The sequence below is a fragment of the Protopterus annectens genome, chromosome 4.part1 (assembly GCF_019279795.1).
Source record: "Protopterus annectens isolate FY-2018-M chromosome 4.part1, PAN1.0, whole genome shotgun sequence".
Lineage (NCBI taxonomy): Eukaryota > Metazoa > Chordata > Ceratodontiformes > Protopteridae > Protopterus > Protopterus annectens.
Genome location: NC_056734.1, coordinates 330,760,107 through 330,779,298, shown reverse-complemented (window position 1 = coordinate 330,779,298; position 19,192 = coordinate 330,760,107). Strand labels below are relative to the sequence as shown.

Here is a 19,192-nt window from a genome sequence, read left to right as displayed (position 1 = left end):
GCCTTACTTACACAACAATGTAAAAGTCTCATTTTACTGTTCCTCCTTAACATTTACAGTGTATGACTACAAGACACAGTGCCATTAAATTTGGCATTAAATGACAAAGTTGGAGTTGACCAATGTTACATAATAGTGATGTGCATTGTGTCATCTGCTCCTCCCACTTAGAATATCCCAATATAAAAAAAATCCATTATATTCAAGAGGTTAAGTACACTACAGGGAAATAAGCCATATATTCATGAAAATAGAGAAATTATTATGATTGCAGAAGGGAACTAAGAAAAAACTGAACAGTGAAGTTAATTAAAAGAAGAAACTGGCTAAGAAAAATGAAGAAAAACAGCACTAAACAAACGTGTTTCTTTAATAGTTATAAAAGAACACAGAGGAGATTTTTGATATATTGTCTGTGGAAATGCCCAGAATGTTGTGTTGACCCAAGTTCATTTCCAACTGATGCATTTTAAAAAACTCTACTAACAGGCAAAGCATGGAGGCCATGTAGGATTCTCCCTAAATTCTTTTTACGAGAACTGCAGAAGAACTGGTATAACTACTAAATAACATATTAAACAAATCATGAGGGAAAACAACAAGGTGCAGGTGAGCACAAGAATACAAATGTGCTTTCTCTTTACAAAAGTTTAAACAGGGCAGGGCCAGAAAACTATTGGCTGGTCGATTTTAATCCATCTGTAAGGAAAAGACATAGAAGCTCAGTTTAAAGAGAAAAAAAATTGGAATACCTTAAAGCTACTGGGTGTGATTCAAGGCAGAAAGGATTTACAGCATAAAGGGCATGTTACATAAACATAACAGAGCTCTTTAACAGGGTAAGCAAAGTGGTAGATTAGACAAAAACAAAAAAAATGTGAATCTGGACTAAATGGACTCTAGTAAGACATTTAGAGCAGTTTGCACAGAATGTTGCAGAACATGTTGAAAAGCTTGGCATGTGCAGTAGAACGACTGTATGAACAAACTGAATAATATTCAATGGTACCCAGTCAGTATCAAAATGGGATTCTCAGGGGTCAGTACTGGGTTTAGTCCTTTCAAATTGATTCTTAAACATAATTAAATGCAAATAAGAGAACCAACAAGATTAAAAATGAAATCCTGAAAATAAAATAAAAAAACACAGGACTAAAAAAACAGTTTTCTAAAATAATGCCACATATCTGTATACATGAAATAAATATTAATCATGAACTGCTGCATGTTCCTTATCTTCAGAGGGATCTTACCAGAACCTTGGTTGCCAGTGACAAAAGTGGAAAATACACCCCTGCAAAAGTGGGCAAACCTTCTACTATAAAACTTAAATGTTTAAAAATAAGACCACAAATGTAATTACATACGCACAAAAGAATATAGTCAAACCTGGTAACTGATTTATCCCTCTTTATTTCTTTGTATCTACCTACCCATCTAAAAATGTCAAGATTATGTGAAGGTGTGGTTAATGTCCTGTTTCATAACAGTGCACAACATGAAATGCAATGTTGCCCATTGGAAACTTTACCTAAAAAGCAATGAAGCAGTTCTCTATATTCTACTAAATTTTTCCAGTGAGGAATAAAACAGAGGCAGAACAATCTCAGTTTCATTGAACTGGGGTGGGTCTTCTATGTGAAATGTTTTACACTTAACTTCTTCTTAACAAATCTCAGTATAAGAAGGTCAAGGAAGAGATCTGGAAACTAATTCTAAACGATGCACCCATCTATCTAAAGGACATGGAAGCAGAGGTCGTACAAATAAGATTTCTTGTAACTGGAAGAAAAAGAACAGAGGATGACAACAGATGGTGGAATAGGCCCCTAAATGATAATACATTTGAACCCTGTTTCAGCAGTGCTGTGGGCAGCACAAGAAAAATAGCCATACACAAGGGATGTGAAGTGGTTTAATACAAGATTACATGCATCATAACTGCTAAAACATTGTACCTCAGGGCAGCGAGTGCTTATGTGTTGTTATTCACTCATTCTTGGTGGGTTGTATAAGTGTTTCAGTTGTATTGTGTTTTTTTTTCTTGTTCTCCAAGATCACAGCATCCAAGAAAAGAGTAAGGCATATATTTCACTTTGTGTTTCAGATTACTCTTTTTCTCAGGTGCAGCACTTTCTGAGAAAGAATAATATAACAGGGGCTGGGTGGTGTCAGTGGTGGGTGCTGCCCAAGTGAAAAACATATTTTAATATTCTAGTTTATGTTGAATTTGCTAGAAAGCTTTACAGGTCTGTGTGCATATTTTACGAGTATACATTTTGTTACGTTGACAGTTTCAATATGTATTTGTCAGGGAACGGTATGTTGAGCTCAGTAATGTTGAAGATTAGTAGTGGGTCCAGATAAGTAGAAATGAGGCCAAGCCAAAGCTTCCAGAATTATGGAGTAGTATTTAAAGTGTGTTTACCCGTCTGCACACCCACCCTTCTTTTGATATGCACATTTCACCTGAATGTAGTTTTGTTTCAATGTGAGAGAAGAACAGGTACCACATAGATAAAGAAGAAAGTGGCTACATTTGCTACAAGTGCTTTAAGTGATGAATGGACACATAGGAAATTGAATAAAACTGACCTGTTTTCTCATTAAACTTATTTATAATGAATCTGACATGGTTCTTGAGTCAAATGGTACAATTATTTTGTCTTTGAAGAAATTTGGATATCAGCATAAATATATAATCAGTAAGCCAGCACTTTTAGGTTATGGAGTTAAGTCTGGTAGTGCAGACACTTTTTACAGATAACCTGAAAGAAAAAACATCACTGGTATATCACAGACAGGAACTTTTACCACTCTAATATCTTGTGTTATTTGTGAAGGAAGACATTACAGGATAACTTTGTATAAAACTCTGAGGGATCTGATCACAGACATTGGTTTGTATTAATGTATACTTAAACTTCAAAACACACAGCCAGACACAGTCAGACAGATGATTCCAAACTAAAGCCAGTAAGTGTTATCCAAATGAAGCTTTTTATGTTTAGTTTTGTAATAATCACTTCTCAATTCACTGGCTCAGATGCAACTCTCTTGTATTAAATAAATCCTTCAATAAATCTAATTAGTGAATTATAAAGTGATTTAGGAGAACAAATGAAATCAGTGCTTTACTCAAGTGGTGTAATATATGTACTTTGATCAGAACCACTTCTTCTTCTTCTTCTTTCGGCTTTTCTCGGTTAGGGGTCGCCACAGCGGATCACCTGTCTGCTCATGATTGGCAGTGGAGTTTTACAGTGTCGAGTTGCCAGCCCGGCGCCCAACCTTCCACAGAAGGCACACGCACACGCACTCACACCTAGGGCCAATTTACAGTGTTCAATCCACTTACAGCATGTCATTGGGATGTGGGAGGAAACTGGAGCACCCACTGAGGGGTATTTTTCACATATGAATGCGTAGTTATACATATGTGTGTGTTTTATATTTAGTTATGGATTCAAAGTTCCACCACACTGGCTAGTGATTGTGTTTGCACTACTGCAGGTGTTGCTTAGAGGAATGGAGAAGTTTTACTCTCTAATCATTCACAAAATACCTGATTGACAGTTTCATTAAAAATCATTGTAATTTTTTTCCCCTCTGCCAATGTCAGATGAACTTATCGGTTGGTGACATTGGTGTATGTCTATCAGGGAGATCCATGCACTGACTTTGATGGCTGTGCCATCTTGCTTGCATGTGTTCATTCCCATTAATGTCTGTGAATGCATCTGTGCACTAGCCCTTTAATGACACCATCTTGGGATAAAGTCACCATATTTGGTGCATGATTAGTAAAAGATTTACAAAACTTTTTCATTTAAAAATGCCAAATATACATTAGGAAACTTTAGCAGAAAAAGTATCATGGCTCTATAGTTATCATCTGTTTCCATGCATGTTTAAACAGTAGAGAGATGCTTTAAGTAATTATGTTGTTAACTTGATATGACTCACTAATTGTCTGCTTCAAAAATGGACCAGGGCCTTCAGTTTGTCTAAATAAAGTGTTCTCAGTGGTACAGTGTCTGAAGAGAAATGGAAATATCCAACAGAGCACTGTAGGAAAAAGAAAAATTAATTTCATCACTCAGTACTTTAGCCATCAGCTTATTTATTTATTTATTTATTTATTGACATTTATTAACTGGGAAAGTCCACTGGGTCAGAGAACCCATTTTCAGTGGAGGCCTGGGGAGAAAAGCTTGATAGTACTCTTAATACATTTATAAAATAGATATTTTTGACAATGATTTGTACAAAAAATTCAGGAAAAAAATTCTAAATTCTAAATAAAGTGAGTATATAAAGCAAATATAGAACAATATAATCATTTCATAAGGTTTTTACAGAGAATGTATATTTGAAGACAACAGAGTGGACATTTGTTTTGTTATGTTAGCTTAAAGTGTGCTTGTTACAATGGTAGTACTAGAAAAATTGGTAAATGCATCAGAAATGTCTTGATAAGTTGATTATTTTGGAGTACTGTTAGATTTTCCGCTTATGCTATATTCAAGAGATCGAATAATTTCAGAATGTCTATGCCAAGTTGCTTCTGTCCTGTTGACTTGAGTGAATCATTAAATACCACTAGGGTACTGTATATTTGTAAAACGTTGTATTGTCAAAACACTTTTTCAGGAAAATTTTGAATATCTCACATTATAATTTGATAAATCAGTTTGGCATGCTTACAAATGCCTTTGTAGAGTTATTTTTTTTTTGTCTTTTGCAAGGGAGTTTTTGTTTTGGTCTATGCATTAGCTATATATTTTTTCTTCTTTATTTTCACCTTGGTGGTGCAGCGGTAGCATTGTCGCCTCACAGCAAGAGGTTCTCCCGTTTGATTCTTGGCTGGAGCGCCTTCTGTGTAGAGTCTGCATGTCCTCCCTGTGGTCAAGTGGCATTCGAAAGACATGCGTGAATGGGCATGCCTTTGTTGAAAGGTTGGGCATTGGACTGGCACCTCGGCACCATAAAAATCTACTGCCAATCATTAGCAGACCGGAGTTCCACTGTGGCGACCCCTATCCGGGAAAAGCCAAAAGAAGAACAACAACTTTTTCACCTTATCTGGTATTAACTGGGGCAGGGGTAGGGTAACACATTGGCTGTTTTTTTTTATGTCAAATGTTTCAGAAAGTAATCCATTCATTTTACACTAATGAGTCCCAGTAGTGGTGAAACATGCTTGTATATGATGCAATCGGGTTTGTTGGCCTAAGTGTTTTATTAAAACAAATATACTCCGGTGTTAGTGAAGTGTAGGAACATATTTTCAGGGTAAATCTGCATTTTTGATAAAGGGAGAATTGTAAATGCTTTGCACCAAAATTAGTCAGAACACTACACTTACTGTACAAACAGATTAAGGAAACAAACTCTAGATGAAAATAAAAACTTTAACAGGAGTAAGAATTTAGACATTTGAACGTCATAGTCAAGAAAGCACTGTTTGCTTGTTTAGTTTAATGAGGCCAGACAGCTGCTTCTGTACAGTATAGGTAGCAGTGAAATCATCCCAAACGACCCCTTGTGATGCTGTGCTGATGAGGTCATAAGAAGGCTGAAACATGCATGTCCCAAGCTAGTGGAGTTTGGCTTCATTGGCCTGAATGTATCCACAAAGGCTTAGAAAGAAATGTCATGGACATTCAGAAGCCATATGGCTGAAACACGATGTTTATAAGGGGTCATTTGTAAATATCCCATGGGCCTCTGTTATAGGAGGTTTAAGGTGTCACACAGTTAAAACTCTTGCTTGGCTACTTTTTCTTTTAACTTTTTACCAGTCTGAAAAATATGACATGACCATGACAAAAACCAGTAAGAGGAAGTGCAATCACAAAATTCTTGAAATCACTCGCTTCCACTTTTTGCCTTTTGTTTTATGAAATGAGCTGTACCTGTCAACGTTTTTGTCAGCAGTCTATATCATCTTCTGAGTCTTATGTCAAAGGCAAAGCTGCAGTTTACAGCCTTGCCATAAACTTTTCTGTTGTCATACAGTAGCAGCCTCAGGCAAATTTATAGGACAATGTGGGTACTCACAGCTTTCTTTCATTCTTGCTCCCATCATGTTTTGAACAAAACATTTAGTAATATAAAAAACATGATTTTGTTGCTGGAGTGACTAAATTCACAGCTCAGTCTAAATATACTGATATTACTATGTACACCACAGCCTTTCTTTATTGATGTGATTGTCACCATCTATCGTTAAAGGTTAATAAAAATATCATAAGCTCCAGCATGCTCGAAGACAATACCATTATATGCTAGCTATCCCATAAGACAGGTGTTTGTTATTATTATTTTTTAAAGCCAGTCACGTGACTTTTTTAGTTATTTGAGCTACCTATCATCTCAGTCCTATGCAGAAGACATAATGAAGGATTAACAATAAAACATGAACAAATGTGAATAAAACTTAGTAAGGAATATTTTAGAAGACTAAAACTAATACTGAAAACAGTGTAGATATCTAGGAACAAAGTCCAAGCTATAAACCAATTTACTCTTCCTGTCCTAAATTACAGTCTTGGAGTGACTGGCCCCAAAAGATGTTGGATCGGTTGGACAGGAAAACGAGAAGAATGCTTCATGGTTATCAAATAATTTATAAAAATGAGTGTATACCAAGACTATATATTCCCAATTCTGAAGAAGCTATGGGCTTTCTTGAAATTGATTAAATGTATAAATCTGCAATCGTAGGACTGTATACATATCTGCTGACCTCACAAGACCCAAACATAGTGAAAGTTTTAAAACATGAGGAGAATAAGTCTAAGATGACTTCCCTGCTTACTTTAGCTGAAGCATATCAGGGTCAAGAAGGAATGGAAATTACACCAGAAGTAAATAAAAATCAGGCAGTAATTGAATGTGCCAAAAAACAAAAGAAAGAATATAAGGTGAAGGATCGGATAAGAAAGCAAGAAATGTGGAAAATGCATAAATATAGTTGCAAGTATAGAAAACTCTTGGAACAACCTCATGTTGATCAGGATCAAACACAGGAATGGTTAAGGAGAGGTGAATTTAAACCAAAAGATGAAAGGTTAATATTGGTTGCCCAAGATAGTGTACTATGTACACTTTGGTTTACAAAATCCATTGAACATATGGGAGAAACAGACAAATGTAGGTTTTTTAAAACAGAATTGGAAACAGTCTCATATCTTGTTGCTGGTTGTGATATACTGATGGCAGAAGGACCGTATACTGAAAGGCATAATAATGTGGCAAGACTGTTGCATTGGGGATTGTGTAAACATTATAATATTGAAGTAGTTGAAAAACACTGGAGACAAGATCCCCAAAGTATTATAGAAAATGATGAAGTTTATATCACATAGGAGCACCCCTTACCAACAGTTCAAAAAAACAGATGCAAGAAAACCAGATATAGTATTCCATGAAAAGAAGACAAAAGTAGCACTGATCATTGAAATTGCTACAACCAGTGACTACAGTGTCTAACATAAAGAGAGATACAAAGTCATAAAATATCAGGATCTGCAGACAAAAATGAAGACAACATGGAAGAAGGATACCCAGACAGTTTCAATAGTAGTAGGAGCAATGGGTCTTATAAAAAAGAATTTCCAATTGTACTTAGATACATTACTGATACATGTAACTCAGTTTGGACTGCAGGAGTCATTACTGGGCACATTGCGGGTGCTGCGAACAGCAGTTTGGCTAACATCAAACACTGAAACAATACTGATTTCATGAACTTGAATCATACTTTGACTTAGGAATGGGGTCTACTCCTGCCACAATGTTAGAAACCTAAAAGAAATGAAGAAATTAAAAAGACAGAAGACAGGATAGTTTCACATATTAGACATAAATGAACTCCATGACACCTACTCATCTCCCTCCAAATATTTCCATAATGTTATACATATTTTAAGGAGTTGTTTCAAGATGCAATACTGAATAAAGTAATGAAACTTTTAGTTTACTTAATTTTAAAAGCTGGTTTTAATTGAATTAGCTACTTTTAAAATAATAAGTACGGCAGCACAATCTAAAATTTCTCATGGGAAAATATAATTGTAATTGCATACCTACTACAAAAGGCTTTAGGAGGTCATTTATGTTCAAATTTCATTGTGGATTACAAATAACTGCAGGGATTTATTGTTGAGGTCAAAGTGCCAGGAAGCCTTTTGTCATAAACCCCCTACATTCTCCAGAGCACTAAAAAAAGAAATTAAGCAATGCATCTTATGAGACAGGGATCTGAGGCATTGATAAGAAAGATTAAATAATTATGGCTTCTCATGACGATTTATATACAAAGTACCTAAAACTAGATAAAGAATGTCTTTTTTTTTTTTTTTTTTTTTTTTATTGAAGGTTGCCTTAGTTAAACTTTTATAGAGTCTGTCTTGTTTTCCAGCAAATATACTGCAATGGTAATAGCCTACAAGGGTCAGACTGACCCTCCTAACATCAAACAGAAAAATTGCCCAAAGTCCAGTCTAAAAGATAAATACACAATGGGAAAAGGCATACATTTTGTGAATTCTGAAGATAAATAAAATTCAATACAAAAGTTACACTACTGTAAGACTGTAAAATCATTATTTTATTTTTGCATTGAAAACTAGCAGTTCAGTTTCTATAATGCATTTGTATATCATTGGCTAAACAATACTTTTAATACTATTGAATACTTTACTGTAATTCAAAGATGGCAGCAAACATGCTACAAAGCAATCCTAAAAAAGAAAACAAAAATGAATTTCAAAAGTGATTGTTTCACCAAAAACATACTTTCTTTAACAGTTGCATATAGTCACGGCTTCTTATACTGATTTTGTTTTTGTATTATTTCACAAAGGCATGCCAACACTAGTTAGTATACTGAAGTATACCGTGTACGATATTTTGTAACACCAATGATACTGCATATGACACACTGTAACACCAATGATACTGTATATGATGTATTGTAACACCAATGATACTATACATATGACATATTGTAGCACCAGTGATACTGTATATGACACACTCAACACAATGATACTGTATATGACATATTATAACATCAATGATACTGTATATGACATATTATAACACCAGTGATACTGTATATGACACACTGTAACACCAATGATACTCTCTCTCTCTCTCTCTCTCTATATATATATATATATATATATATATATATATATATATATATATATATATATATATATATATACATAAATATGACATATCGTAGCACCAGTGATACTGTATATGACACACTCTAACACAATGATACTGTATATGATGTATTGTAACACCAATGATACTGTATATGACATGTTCTAACACCAATGATACCGTATACCACATGTTGTAAAATCAATGAGCTACAGCTAGCATCCTGGGTTTGTTTTCCTTAGTTACTGCTAGGAGAGAACATGGCTTGTGAGAGACATCTAACCTCTGAGTGCCCCTCTGTTATTCCCACAGACAGACTGCGGTGGTGGTGCTGCGGTAGTGTTGTCGCCTCACAGTAAGACGTTGCCCTGTTTGATTCTCAGCTAGAGCGTCTTCTGTGTGGAGACATGCATGAATGGGTGTACCTTCGTTGAAGGTTGTACGTCAGGGCCGGCAACTCGGCACGTAAAAAATCTACTGCCAATCATTAGCAGACCGGTGTTCCGTTGTGGCGACCCCTAACCAGGAAAAGCCGAAAGACACAACAACATCAGACAGTTTGTCCATTGCATTTTTCCAAGGCACCAGCACAAATGAAACATTGATGCTTGTGGGCAAAGAGAATAAGAAAATCAAACAGAGAGAAATGAAGTCCATAATAGAATGAAATTACATACACACGTAGCAGTGTATGGTGGTTGCTTGTTTTCAAAACTGGCCAATGAGCCCACAATACAAAAAAAAAAAGATAGGAAATTCCCAAGACTTGAAGCAGAAAATAATGCTCAGTGTTACATACAAAGACAAACACTCACACCATTAATGGGACACAGGAGTGAAGTACATGCCATGTGCAAATCCCAAGTCACAGAAGTCATGTACCTAAGTGATTTCACAGCCAGCAAATGCACAGTTAGGTATGTTGCCTAGTTTGCACTAGAACTGGACAAGTAGAGAGTTCACTGCTACATTACAAAACATTTGTGTGTGACAAAGTCTTTACCACAGTTGTTTAATAAAAACAGTGTTATAGATTACCACTACTGTCTCCTGCCTCTTTGACATATTAAAATACATTTCCCCTAACTGTTTCTACTTTGTTTTCTTGATTCTGCTATTATTTACACAGTATTTCTATATGATTTTTAAACACCATAACCAGTAATGGTTCTGTTCTCTGTGTTGCAGGGCATGACATGGGGGCTTAGTGTCTATGTATGGTAAATGCAGTCTAAATATGCTACAATGTATATTTTACCCATTTCTTGATTGGTTAAGCCCACTGGATACAGCTGTCTCTTTTTAGAGGTGATCCAGGAACATATTTATTTTCAGTGACTTGTTCAGAATCACACAGTAGGCAAATGGACGTGGAAGGGATCAAACCTGCCCCTTGGTCACAATGAAGTTATTTGTCAACAGCTCATCATTTTAGTCCTCTTTGCTAACTGCCAGTTATTCAAAAGCTAAGATAACATTAGCAGGCTCTGATCAAATTATTAATTCAGATAAGAAATCAAGTACACAGCAATGGTAAATTACACACAGATATGTGTCCAGTCATTTTGTTCAGGGAAATGGATAGGGTTAAATCTTCTTGTGACTTTGACCCTCTTTTATGAGTTTTGATTTAAAACTGTCTTGCTAATTGTCATGATATATTCCAACCAAAGCACCTCAAGAACTATCAGTCAGTCCCACTGCCTCAGCTGGTAGATAAAATTTTGACCATTGCAATTGTGTATGTTGGGGGTGGGGGGATGAACTGTCCAGAGATTAATTTTGGAAGTCTGATTGATGCTAGCAGAAGTCCAGAATGAGTTACCACCATGACACAAATCAATTACTGTGCCATTGCAATGGGCAACAAAATACAGGCGATGACACAAAGGATACATAAAATTAATCAATTCAGTAAATAAGTAATAATGTCTCATTTTTAATCCAGTCATGTTCTTGATCTGTTCTTCTTTGCTTCTTTCCTTCTTTTTGGCCAGAGGCATACGTTATGGAGTAACCACCATTTTTTTTCCAGCAGGCCATCCTGCTTTAAGTGACATCTTTTGTCAAGTAAAGACAGAAACATTTGTGTCAGTAAATTCAAAGCAGTGATCAGAACACTCATCTTGTCTGTTAAAAGCAAGCTTCCTAGAACTCCAAGGAAACCAGTTTTTGCTGATAGGCCGACAGTATTGCAAAAATCTGTAACATGGGGGAGGCCATAAACATTAAGTGCAATTCTACAGCTTGTAAATCGGCTGCTCTGAGGAGATTAGGCTACATGTGGAATAAGGACTTCAAATATATTGCTTCTGCATTGTTAGGATTACTGTCTGTGTTACAGATTATCTACCAGCATGAATGCTGAGGGCACTACGATGTTAATCTCAATTAAATTGTGAGCAGCTCAGTTCTGGAGATGTCACACACACTGTTCTTCTGTGCTGAGAACTTAATACATGACAGACTACAGAAAGCAAGATTTTACAACAAAATGCTATATTTTACTTATCAGAGTAACTAAAACTAAAATACTAATGGGTTCAGGTAGCACCCAGGGCAGGTATTTGGTTATTTCTACTATGTGACTCACATATAATATGTCTGGATTCGGTGACAGAACTTGATTATTACCAATATTTCTTGAAGTCACTGCTAAAAGGACTATCTTCCAGGTTTGGTGAGCAGCATATTGTTAAACTAAATTTACAAGTGCTGTTTCTTACAGTAACTATTAAACATACCCATACAATATCTTAGAATACAAATGACCAAAAATAATTAACCGAAGACTATATTTGCAATGAGAAAGATCAAGACAAAACCAGGCAGATGATGAAATTATGGAAATAAATGGATGAAAAACCAATAAATATTGAAGCTGCATTGGAAAAAAGTGATGGTCCTTAAGAAAAAATAGGGTAACATTTTATTATTTTCTTATTTTACATTTGTTTATCAGGAATGTCTGAATGGACACAGGTCCTTTTTCAGCAAAGGTCTGGGGAGCAAACCTCCACATTACAAACTAGCGATTCACAGATAGTCATTCATAACTAACAGTATAGTTCATACAGAGTTTCACATAGGTAGATTATTACTTATACTAACACTAAGATTCTATACAATGCATTGGCAAAACAAACAGTGATGTATCTTGTGATTAAAATTCATACACTGGATCCTTCAATTGTACACTTTCCGTTTCTGGAGATCCTGTTCAGTACATGTTTTCCCATCAAAAGGGAGAATTTTAGACCAAAATTGAAACTTTGCCTAATAGGTATATGTTACACATGGCATTGCAAAATGTTACAGGATTATAATTCTTTTTGCCAGGATGTTGGTGACTGAAAATAGATTTGGATATAGTTTGAAAAAACAGCAGAAAAGAACTCTTATTAGTTTTTTTTTTCTGTGGGAAGTTTGCTAACACTACACTTATAGACTTTTACTGACTCCATCAGCAAATAAACATCCTTGTCTGTCATAACATTTCAAGCAGAAAATCTAATTTGGAAGTAATGCAGTGAATACTGAGAGGCAACCTTTCAGATGTGCATGGGAAAGATGAACTGTAGTCAGAAGCATAGCTCTTCACAACATGGAGAATAAATAATACACCTGTAACTCAGCAGTGGATTTTCCTTTTTTGAAATATCTTACTGCTGGAAAAAAATGCTATTCACTGGTAATTCACTGTGATTTCAAAGCAGCAGTGTATTAAGTAGTTACTCCGTATCTTGTGTATAAAGGCTGACTTCAGTTTGCACCACTTGCATTGTGCCATGAGACCTAGTTACTTTTGAAATGATACCTTCTAAAGGGAGTGGAGTTAATTGTAGTCCTTCTTTGTTTCTATTGTTGCTTTGATTAGCTGACTGCCCTCCGCCCCATAATCCCTCTGTGAAACTATGTAGTTGTGCAGCTGTTGTTAGCTTTACTATTTAGCCAAGGATTGAAATTGTTTTTCTGTCCCAGCAACTAGTACTTTTGACCTGGCCAGAACATAGCCTTAGTGTCTCTGTCTGAATACCACAGGCTCACCGATGCTTTGCTTACTACATCTAGGACAATGCTTTTATGGGTCATTGCTTGTACAAGAATAATTCTTGCAGTGAGGCTGGAAGGTGTAAAGAGTTATTTGAATGAGGAAGATAGAATGAATTTCTCCTAAAATTAAGTGATTTGTTTTGTCCCAACCAAAGAGACATAAAACAATAAAGCCATCTTCATCACTGGCAGAAGGAATGGCAGGAAAGATGAATGCAAACTGAAAAATTAACATTTAGAAAATATTTGACTGAATTATGATTTGTTTCATTTTAAACTTGCATATTAAAACTAATAGTGACATGATTTAGATGAAGGACTGCAGTAAGTATTAAACAATTTACTAATTTACTAATATTTCAAAAGGTATTTAAAATGTGATGTGACATTTCATTCACTTGCTGTCTAGTGGGAAATGCGTTTACAAACTATTTTTTGTATAACATGCATGTACCTGTATAAGAAATGTTTTTTTTTTCCTTTTAATATAAATGGTGCTTAGCCTGTAGCTGTCTGTTTACCAGACTTATTCGATAACTGTCATCATACCACATGCATCCCCTGCTGTTAATCTTTTCTTTTTTTGAATGACCCTGTCTTGGGGTGGGTTTCATGAATATTGTGAACCGTGACATACAGCTAGTACGCACTAGAAAGGCATACCAAACCCCCTGTATATTGTGAAGCCACAGTCTGTGAATTAGAGACTATACCAAATTCATACAGGCTAATCCCAAATCTATAATTACTGGAACCATAACCATTCACATACAGTTGGTACAGCAGATGATGTAGCAGGTGTGGTGTAGGAAGCTTAACTGCACTGATCCCCTGTCCCTGCTGATGGTTAGCATATACAGCTAAGCAGCGACATTGGTACATTGTCTGTTTACTTCAAATGTATGGACAGACCAGTATGGCACAATTCAACAACTGAATGGAGTAAAGTCTAGAGCTGTGTGACAAAGAAATGTGCATGTGAGATGAGTACAGCATGAGCACTGTGGGCACTGAGATAAGGAGGCTGGTCAAGGTGAAGAAGGCACACAGCAGGCATTACTGATGAGTAAGAGGAGGAAGAACGGCAAAACTATAGTTAAAGGGCAGCAACGGCCTTAGGTCAACTGGTGCCCTAGGCAAAAGGGCTCCATGGTCCCCCCACCACACCACCTGGTGCCCCCATCCTGGTCTATCTACACCAAATAAATACTGGAAAAGTGCCCCTAACAGAGTGACGCCCTAGGCAGCCGCCTAGTTGGCCTACGCCTAAGGCCGGCTATGTTAAAGGTTTAATCTGCATTCACAGTGGAGAGGAGATGAAGGCCGCCATGCAACTGATTACTATGAAGTAACTAGGAAGTAACTCAAGACAGGTGGGTACAAAAGAATATGACTCCTGGGGTGGATGATTTAATGGAAGTTAAATAGGGAAATCTATTGCATGGTGCTCTCTCCTATGACCAATTAATGACCAGGTAAAAAACAGATGGAAAATGAAGAAGGATGAGAGAAAATTGTAGAAGGCCACGGTGGTGCAGCGGGTAGCGTTGTCGCATCACAGCAAGATGTTCTCCCATTCGATTCTTGGCTGGAGCACCTTGTGTATGGAGTCTTTATGTCCTCCCCATGGTCGAGTGACATTACAGACATGCAGGTAGGTGCATGCGTGAATGGGTGTGCCTTCTTTGGAGGCTGGGCATCAGGCTGGCAACACAGCACTGTAAAAATCCACTGCCAATCATTAGCGGAACGGAGTTCTGCTGTGGCGACCCCTTACCGGGAAAAGCTGAAAGACTTTTATGAGAGAAAATTGTAGGACTTAAGTAGAGCTTAATATCAAAGATACTTGGTTGCAGGCTCAAGAGATAAAGAAAAGAAGTATTTCTAGGCAAGAGAATCACAGTCAAAACTGCCCAGCGATTTAAAAAGAGTGTGACTCGTGAGGAGTGAAAGTACATGGCAGGGTGACTGAAGGTGGCTGCAGATGGTATGCAGGGGTAAGGCAGTGTTGTAACATCCCAGCAACGAATGTATAAAATGGGGAAATGCAAACAACAGAAAGGGATAGTATAGTCAAGTACCACCTTCAGCTTGTGTAAATCCAGTAAATGTTTAATCTGCTCGGTGACAAGATCAGCATTAAAGGCTCCTGTCTAGTACTTACCCTATCATTTCATAAATCATGGTATAGGGCAATAAAAGCAGAGACCATTAACTTATTAATTAATTATTCAATGTATTTTATTTATTATCATTTGTTTGCTTGTGTTTCGACATATTTTTAAGAACATACATGATCTGTCATGCTGTAAAATGTAGCACTCATCCAGAAAAGCAATTCTAGTTTCAAAATAAACACTTGTCCTTTTGATCTGGTAAATCCAAAATGTTCTGTCTCATACAGAACAAAAGAAATGTAAGCAATGAATCTACTGAGATACATTAAGGGACTGAAGCACTGAAACAGTATAATGGGCAAGAGCACACCATAACTGACAGTAAAATTGTGCCCATTCAGACATCAATACCATTTAAAAAAATGGAATGAAAAATTGTTTTATAAACATATGAGGACTGACAGTGGTTAAAGCTGCTCTATAAACAGCACAGTATATTTCTCCAAAGTAGTTTAAAAACTGCTAAAAGCAGTGCATACAGCATTCTACGTTCAATGGATTCAGATATACTCTCCTTGTTAGTTTAAATTCCCTCTTTGAACTACATTAAAATCTACCTTGCTGGCTCCATGGTGTAGATGGAAGAAGCTCTGACTATGACCTATCCAGCTCAGGTTCAGTTAACAACTCACGTGATGGAGCAGCCAGCTGGAGAGTGACAGGAATGATAATATGGAGACTGTTTATCTCTCCCAGGTGATATGGATGAGGACATGTGCCACAGGATGTACACTTTGCCCATAATTACAAGTGGAGACCATATATGGATAGAGTTATCTGCCACCAGTGGGGAGGTGTCATGGTGGTAGCATCATTTGCATAAATGTGCAAAATGCTCTCACACTACCTCACTGCATGCCTACCACTTAGGCCCTTGCAGGCATGCACATTGGAAGGCAGATGCATAACGCAAAGCATGATGGCTATCTACATGATGGTCACTGTGATAAGTTCTTCTTCAGTTTGAGGATGAATCAATGGGATTCATTCATTTATGGGTTATTTCTCCATCTTCAGTAGGTGTCACCAATGTGATGGGGCAGGCCACCTCATGTCTCCCCAGGCCGAGCAGGCTGGTGTTGTCTGCTTAAGCCGCTTCTCCCCTACTTGCTACTTAGAGCTACTACTCTGTTAACTGAACAGCAGTTGCCTGGATCACAGTCAGGGTTTATCATCCCTCTACTCCATGGAGTCAGATGCACCGGCATCTCAGCTTTATAGCTCTGCATCTGTGTACTTGTACCCACCATGCTGTAAAGCCAAATAAAATTAAGATTAATTTATTTTATTTTATTTATTTACATTTGTTTACCAGGAAATTCCAACTGGACGCAGGTCCTTTTTCAGCGGATGCCCGGGGAGAAAAGCTCCACATCATGTCAATGATAAATAGAGATACAAAGTTGCAGCAATAGTAAACAACATTACAGGTTGTTGGCTTTAATACAATAACAATATATTGATTATCAACAGTATATACAGTAAATGTTGCAAGTTAAGACAGTTTCTTGTCATTTATAATATTAGTAACAAAGTTGTCAGACAAGATGTTAAAGTATGTAAAGACAACTAGCTAATTCTGACTGTGGTTAGTAGTGACGGTAGTATAGTTGGGTTAAGAGTCTAGGTGGGGGGTGTAAGTGCTCTATTCTGTCTGAAAGTAAGAAAGAATGTAAAAATGAAGAACAGAAAAGCCTTTGCCAGAATATTCATGTCAACCTGCAACAATTTCCTTAAAATGTCTCTGGACCAGTTGTCAAAGCAAACATTTCTAACCTTTTGCAATGGACTTTCATTCAGAGCATTTATTTTTTTGTCTAAACAGATTAAGGAGAGGTGGTTAAAGAGCATGATGCAGCATCCCAGGTAATTGGCTGATTATACACACTGACAACCCTTAATCCCCTTCTCAGCTCATGTCAGATTTGTTTACCACAGTCTCATCCCAGTCAACATAAATTCAGTCAGAGAACATAGATCTGTATCTTCAGGCCCCAGCTTGTACTTGTGGGATTACCTCTGATCTTTGAGACCTGAACAGATCTTTAAAAGGGCCATAAAACTTCGAAATGTTGATGGAGACACTGATATGTAAAAACTGCTGCTTAGAAGGTTTAAAAATCTTTAGTGACATCTGACATAATGTGTTTGCATTGCTTTACTCATAGTCAGCCAGAAACCAATTCAGCAAAGTCTGTTAACGGTCAGACATTTTCAAAACAAAAAATCTACACAAAGAAAATAGGATGCAAGGTCTGAAAGCATGTTACGATCTTCTGACCTGTTAAGCTGCACTAAAAAGTTTTTATAATTATTCATGCTGGAGAACTCTCCCTTTTTCACTTAAGTCTCTTCTCTTTCTCGAAGGATTCAATATTTGCGGCAAAATTTTATTGTTAAACATCTCAAGTCATCTGTGCATCCAATTCTGGTACCAGCCAGAATGCAATCTGGAAGGATGCTCTGTCATCATTTGGGCTGTTAGGCATGTAATTAGGGCCAAAAAGAACTATTGTATCACTTCTGGCACAAAAATGAACTGAAATTCTTACATCTGCTTCTTAAAGACTGCATCATGGTAGCAATTTCTGAAGCTTAAATTACGAACGGTGACATATTTGAGCTGATTTATTTTATTTTAAGTACTTATTTATTTATTCAATCTATAAATACTTCTACATCTCATAAGAAATATCTTGATTTCATAAATCTTCACAGCAAGACTTTTGCACTGTGCTATTTTCTTTTGAGCCCAGGTCAGATTTTGTACATTCAATGGACAGAACTTACAACACTGCCAAGAGCCATTATAGAGTTTCATATCTGTGTTTTGCTCATACAATGTGTGTTCCAAGGGGGTACTGCATGCACATAAGTTGTTGCTTTTGGTATGGGCTGAATTTTAGGTACATGTTTTGGACCTCAAGAAGTAAGATGAGGAACTCTTCTGAGGATTTGACAGGTATGTATGAACAGAAAATAAAACTTTGCAAGGCAAGTTAATGTGCTTAGTGGCCCTTTGAAATTAATTTTGGAAATAGCATTAACACACACAGGTACTACTTTTACCATTAAATTAAATTATCTTTAGTGTAAAACTTTGTGTGTGTGTGTGTGTGTGTGTGTGTGTGTGTGTGTGTGTGTGTGTGTGTGTGTGTGTGTGTGTGTGTGTGTGTGTGTGTGTGTGTGTGTGTGTGTGTGTGTGTGTGTGTGCGCGCGTGTCTATCCCCCCTCTCTCTCTGTATATATATGTGTGTATATATGTGTATATATATATATATATATATATATATATATATATATATATATATATATATATATATATATATATATATATATATATATATATATATATATATATATGTATATATATATATATATGTATATATATATATGTGTATATATATATATATATATATATATATATATATATATGTGTGTGTGTGTGTGTGTCTGTGTGTCTGTGGATTTCTCTCTCTCCCTTTCTATATATATATATATATATATATATATATATATAGAGAGAGAGAGAGAGAGAGTGTGTGTGTGTGTAACAGCAACCTCATTTCAGACAAAAAGTTTGGTAGTAATTTACCTCACCACTGCTTGAATCTAAGACTAGATAAAAAGGATCAGTCTGTTATCCAAATGCTAAAATTTGTTTTGCACCCCCCCCCATTACATGACCACAGAGTCTGTATCTATAGTCTTTCTACTAGCAATTTACATTTAGTTCAGAATATGCCTTTACAAATGTAATGTACAATTCAAAAACGTAG

The 19,192-nt window shown here is 36.5% G+C and overlaps 1 protein-coding gene across 1 annotated transcript in view; it reads right to left on the bottom strand.

Annotated features, from left to right (window-relative positions):
- EPHA4 (EPH receptor A4) overlaps window positions 1-19,192 on the bottom strand; it is a 366,195-nt gene that overhangs the window by 229,572 nt on the left and 117,431 nt on the right. The window lies entirely within an intron of this gene.